This window comes from Diceros bicornis, chromosome 14, assembly GCF_020826845.1.
Source record: "Diceros bicornis minor isolate mBicDic1 chromosome 14, mDicBic1.mat.cur, whole genome shotgun sequence".
In the NCBI taxonomy this organism is placed as follows: domain Eukaryota; kingdom Metazoa; phylum Chordata; class Mammalia; order Perissodactyla; family Rhinocerotidae; genus Diceros; species Diceros bicornis.
Window position 1 is genome coordinate 52,722,472 of NC_080753.1, and position 6,367 is coordinate 52,728,838.

Genomic DNA, 6,367 nt, shown 5'->3' on the forward strand with positions numbered 1-6,367 from the left:
TCACTATTATCTAGAACAGTGCCTGGCACATAGTGGGTTCCCCCCAAATCACTGATGAACAAATGAGTATGGAAATCCTGCATATGAAGGGAAAAGCAGAGGAGAGCGTGTGTAAGTGGAAACTCTGAGCCCATGCTACAGAATTCCCTGCCAGACAGAGGACATTACTGATGCTTTCCAAAGATCTGCCCTCTACTGGTGACAGGTTTAAACTCTCCAGATATGTGCTCAAGATTGGGTACACCAGTCACGGTTTCTTTGACTTATCTTTCTAATAATTTCATTTTCAGAAGGTAGTAGAAGTAGTGCCCCTTAGAATTGCATCTGGCCAAAATGTAAGAATCATTCAGGATTGAGCGTGAAAGAGATAAGAGCCTTGAAAGAAAGTGGCCATATCATCAAAGTTTTAAGGGTATTGGTAGACATGCACTTCAGATATGCACTTCTATAAATGCAGACACAGCGATTCAAAATTTCATAGGCACAAATAAACAAGTTTTATCTGGAAAACTATGAATAGAAACAGCAATGAATGGGAAATGTGTATACCAGACACTAAAACATATTCTAAAACATCAACAGTTAAAAAGTATGGTACTGCCTCAGAATAGACAGACAAATTAATGGAACAAAATACGGTCTAGAAATAAACCAAAACACATCCAGGAATGTAGTACGTGATACAGACGACATCTCAAATGAATGAGGAGAAAGTGGATTATTTGATCAGTGGTATTGGATCAACACAGACACCATCTTGAAAAAATAAAGTTAGATCCATACCTCACAGCTTATACCCAGATAAATTTCAATTGTAAAAAATTAAAACTCCAAATTAGTAGAAGAAAGCACAAGGGAGTTGGTTAGTAACGTTAAACTGGGAAAGACTTTTCCGACTGTGACATAAGATTCAGAAGAAAAAACTGATAAAAAATTCTACCTTGGAAATAAAAATTCTCCATGCAATAAATATTACAAGCAAAGTCAAAAAGGCAAACAACAAATAATGAAAAAATGTACTACTTCCATCACAGACAAAGGCTTAATTTTCCTCATATGTAAGTTCAAATTAATTTTTTAAAAGACCATCAATCCATTCGAAAAAGAGCAAAAGATATAAATAGTTCACAGAAAAGTAAATATGAAAAAACTCTTAAATATATGAAATATGTTCAACGTCACTTGTTAAAAAAATACAAATCAAAACTGCATGGAGATACTATTTTTTGGCCACTCAGATTGGCAAGGATCCAAAAGTCCAATAATATACTGGGTTGGTGAGGCTTGATGTAAAAGGAACACATTTATCACTGGAGGAGGAATAAGTTGGAGGGCTACGAAGGTCAATATGGCAATATCTCTTAAAATTGCAAATGTGCCTACCCTTTGACCCAGCAATTCCATTTCAAGGCCTTTATCCTACAGTTACACCTACGTATATGCGAAGTGATGTACGTACAAGATTATTTGTTGCAGCACTGCAAGGGCACAAGATGGGAAACTACCTAACAGTCCATTACAGAGGGACCCAGACAAGACAATATTATTCAACTGTAAAAAAGAATGAAAGATTTCCAAAATGTATTGATGGGTAAAAAAAAAAATCAAGATATGAAATAACGTGTAATATGTATTTATATATTTTTTCAAGTGCCTAAAAATCTCTGGATGGATACCCAAAAAACTGGGTGGCTGAGGCCAGTTTATACTCAAGGAGAGAGGAATTAGACTCTGTCTTTCGACGGGAGACATGGCAAAGAATGTACAGTCATATTTAAAAACCACACTAGGTTTTTATACTCCTAGAATTCTGAACCATGTGAATGTACTACCTATTCAAATACTAAGTAAATCAATATTTTTTTTTTAAGAGAGTGAATACCTATGGGTTTCTGGGTTGTAGCAGTTTGCTTTTATTAAAAGAAAAGAAAAATTCAATTTTCTTTAGATTTTTTTCAAGTTAGGCTTGATTTCAGCCTTTAATGGTCCTAGGAGAGATTCTTCCTGGTTTCTGGCGAGGATTCTAGCCAAACCAGAGAGAGAGAGAAGTATATCACATCTGCGATAGTTAGCAATGTGGAAGTTGTTATAGCCTTCTTTATATTTCTTTGTAATTTCTAATATTTCCTCAATGAGCAGAAATTATTTTTGTAACCAGAAAAATAAGTGTTATTTTAAAACATTTAAAATTTGTTCTTTAAAATTCACATATTAGTTAAAGGTCACATATTTCAGATTCACCTGCCTTCCAAAGAACACCAATTCCTAGAAAGACGTTGCATCTGCTGATGGAGTGCTATGCTGAAGAATGCTAGTGGGAAAATCTAAATAAGAATCATATTGGTCTCCATAAAAAAAAAAGGAAACTAGAGTGGACATGTAGAAATACAAGAGGAGGCCAAGTCTGGAGAAGTGGCAGGTAAATGTCACTAGGGCAGAAAGAAGCCATGAAGAGATCTTCAAATGGGAATGCTGGGGACCTTAGATACAAAACGTTAGATATACTCAATACGTTAAATGTCTCTAAATGGGATTTTATGATGTTTGGCCATGTGGCGTGTGATGTACAATTCTTCTCAATTTCTGTATGAAAGCATCAGTAATTTTGTGAATACGAATATTTTTTTTCAGACCCCCCAAAATGAATTTAGCCAAAGAGGAGCCTATCAAAAACTTCCAACCAGAGAAGGGCATCCTCAGCAGAGTCTTGGGAGCAGAAACAGGATGGTCTGGGCCGAAAGTGTAGAGGTCAGTTGGCTGGAGCGTGAAGTGATGACAGGGAGGAGCAGGAGATGGGACTAGAAGAACAATAAACAGGGGACATTGTGGAGGCCCCTTTGCCCCCTAGATTATGTGGAACCACTGAAGACTTTTAAGTGGGAATGTCTTAGATTTGTAATGTAGACTGATCATGTGGCTGCAGCTGGCAGACAGACTGGAGTGGTCAAGACTGGAGACAGGGAGACAGATGAGAGTTTTATTTTACAACAAGCCTCATCCAGGTGACGGGAGGACGACAGAACAAGGATCGTGGTGGTAAGGAGAAAGAGACATGCAGGCGTGAGCACTCTTCAGAGGGTAAAATCAGCAAGATGTAGTGACTGACTTGACTGAGGTCAGGCGAGAGAAGGGTGTCAGAGCTGCTGCTTAGGCTTCTTAGAGCAGAAGTGGTCAACAAAAAAAAAAAGACAAAGCAGATTTAGAGAAGAGCGATTGTGTATGCCTTGTTTTTATTTTTGCTCTCTGTTTCTCTTTTATGGTAAGAAAACTAAGAGTTCAGTTTTGAACATGTTGCATTTGCAATATTAATGGGAGGATCAAGTAGAGATGTTTAGCCGGTGGTTGGATACCTGTCTACCTTTGGGAAGCGGTCTGGGCTAGAGACGTAGACATCATTAGGATACAGGCAAACAAGTGATGGAGAAGAGATGGGTTGGCCCCTGGAATATCAGCACAGTAAGAAGGGTGAAGCATGAAGCCCTTGGAAAGTGCGGTTTGGAGTTAGAGATGTGATCTAGGGTTTAGAGCTTGCATGACTGGCTGGATGATGACCTGATTATTTGTCAGGCACCTTTAGTTGCAGGAACAGAGATTCGTTCAATTTATCTCAAGAAAAGTGAGGTTTATTGGAAAGGTCAGGTGGACTGGAATCAGACCTGGAGAGCTCAGGAAACGAGACGAGTCTGAGGGTCTCTGTCTCTCTCCAACCCTATTTCTTTCTGCACATCCTCTTCATCGTCTGAGTACCAACCAGACTTATTACTTCAGCTCGAGGATTAACTACCCCCAGATTTAGAGGTCCATAAACGTCTTGAAACTGTAAGCAAAATGTCGTATACATGCTCATTTGTACACTTCTCTGGAGAGAGTCCATAGCTTTCATAAGCTTCTCAGAGTAATCTAAGACACAAATGAAGCTTTCACACCTCATCCTCATCTCTCTCCCCCCAGAGAGAGGCAAGCTTTGGCTTGCCTCAACTCCAGCTCAAACTCATGATAATCTTTCACTTCCAGATCTATGGCCAGTTATAAAATTCTTTTCATTTTCTTCTTTCAGATTTTAAAGTTATAGAATATGTTTGGTCCAGCTTTTTTTGCATAGGGCCAAAGGTGATAGGATTGCTGCTCTTGAGTCAGGAGGAGTTGGTCAGGGGAAATGATGAGAGGATATAAAGCAAGACTGCCTAAGTGGGAAGTTGGTAGAGGGTTTCCCTTAGAAGAGTGTAGTGGAGACAGGACGAAAGGTGAAGTCTTGGCCTAGGTAGCATGACCATTACCCATCAAAGGAGGAATAGATTCTGTATCTGGCATATTGGCTTAGATGATCAATAGTTGGCTGCTTGAAATTACCCAAAGATTGGATTAACGGATTGATATTAAGCTGGAAAGAGATCTCTAACGGAACTCTACAGAAATCATTCCTCACCTTATCTTTTCAATACTTTCCGTCAATAAAAGCATATCAAACACGAATATCAAATTTTCATTTATCAGAAAGCTGGGGATAACATATGACAAAATGGAAAACAGACCTCAGTCTCAAGAAGATCTCGGCAAGTTGGACTAATAGGCCAAATCAAAGAAGGTTAGATTTGGTGGAACTGAATATAAAACAGTATATTGAGAATTATTAAAACCAAATACACAACTGCAACCTCAGGACGAAGTGGCCTAACTATATGTGCACTTATGGCTTCAAATAATCTCTAACCAATCTGAGCCACCAGTACCAGATAATTGCTAAAAGACAACAGAAAAAAACTCCTTGTATTAATAAAGGTTTAAATGCCCAGATCCAAGTGTGGTGGCCTGTTCTTCACAGTATCTACATCTAGCGGCCGCTGGCTATGGCTGCATATTTTTTAAAAATTTTATTAAGACTTTACTCTTCTAGAACAGTTTTAGGCTCTCAGTAAAATTGAGGAAAGGTACAGAGATGTTCCATATACTCCCTGACCCCACACATGCATAGCCTCCCCCATAATCAACATCCCCCATCAGAGTGGTACATTTGTTACAATTGATGAACCTACATCAACACATCATAATCACCTGAAGTCCACAGTTTACATTCGGGTCCATTCTTGGTGTTGTACAACCTATGAGTTTCTGGGGCCACATTTTGAAAGTACAGTAAACACAACGTACTCTGCCCCTTCAGATGGCCTGCATGGCTTTGATTCGGATTTCTTCCAGAGGTATTTTCTCTTATATTGCTCGCCCATGCTCTGGTCCACAGACTAATGATCCCCTTCCTCCTGAACCTGTCCCACTTCTAGCACCTGACCTCCAGTTATCTTGGAGAGCTCCTTGAATCCTGGACTTTGTGACCCTGGTCTTTGTGAATCTGTGATCTCACAATTACATCCCACTCCACACTTTGAATCAGACTCCTAAAAGTTCTAACAAGCAATCATGATGATTGATTGTTTAGTCTTCGTGGTGTCAACAACAGAAGTAACTGAGGCACAGAGTCAAGTCTCAAAGTAAGTGACTAGCACAGTCAGTGTTCAGACTCCACACATTTGACCCTAAAGGCATGTCTATCCTCAGTTCACATTTTTCAGTTCCTCTATGAGCTCCGCCAGCATGAAGGCCCAGCAACCAATTTTTGAACGGGCTCTTTTGTCTCCTTGGCATTCTCCCTCAAGTTGTGTGTGAGCGAGAAAAATCACTCAAGTTGTCAGCACCATCTCTTTTACCCCCAAAACCTCACCATCTCACCCTCTACCCTTCCCTGCTCCTCCTCAGCCCCCTCACATAGAGTTAACTCATGAATGAAGGTTTTGTTTTCATTTTGGCACCAGCCTTCATTTGATTCTATGACCTCCACTCAAAGAACACTTTGAGTTGTAGAGAACTTTTGGTTACAGTTTGGAAAGGATAGAGGTTTGTGGCCCTGATGGTGTGGCTTACCAGACAAGCCCGTCACGTAAATCTGTGTAACCCACACATCATCAGTGATACTAACTGGCTTCCAAACCCAGCTGTGAATGTCCAAAGATTGGTACGTTTCCTTCCATATAGGATGACATTTAGTCACGTCGGAAATTGAGTAAACTGAGTATGTGGAGCCATCCAACAGATCAAAGAAAACCAGACAAAACCCTCCACGGTCACAAGCTTGTCAAGAAGGGACTCAGCGTCAGAAGAAATCACAGCAACATCCAATTCGAACTTCCTGGTGCAAACCATGTAGTGGCAGCAGGAGGCAGAAGTGAAGTCAAGTCATGTAGGGGATCCAGGGCCATTAGATGGAGCTGGCATAGCCATGGGAAGCCGTAAGATTTGAAAAGACCAAGCGTAACATCCAACCAAGCCAAGTGCTCATGCCAGGCAAATGAGACTCTGGGGTGGACCAACCCTT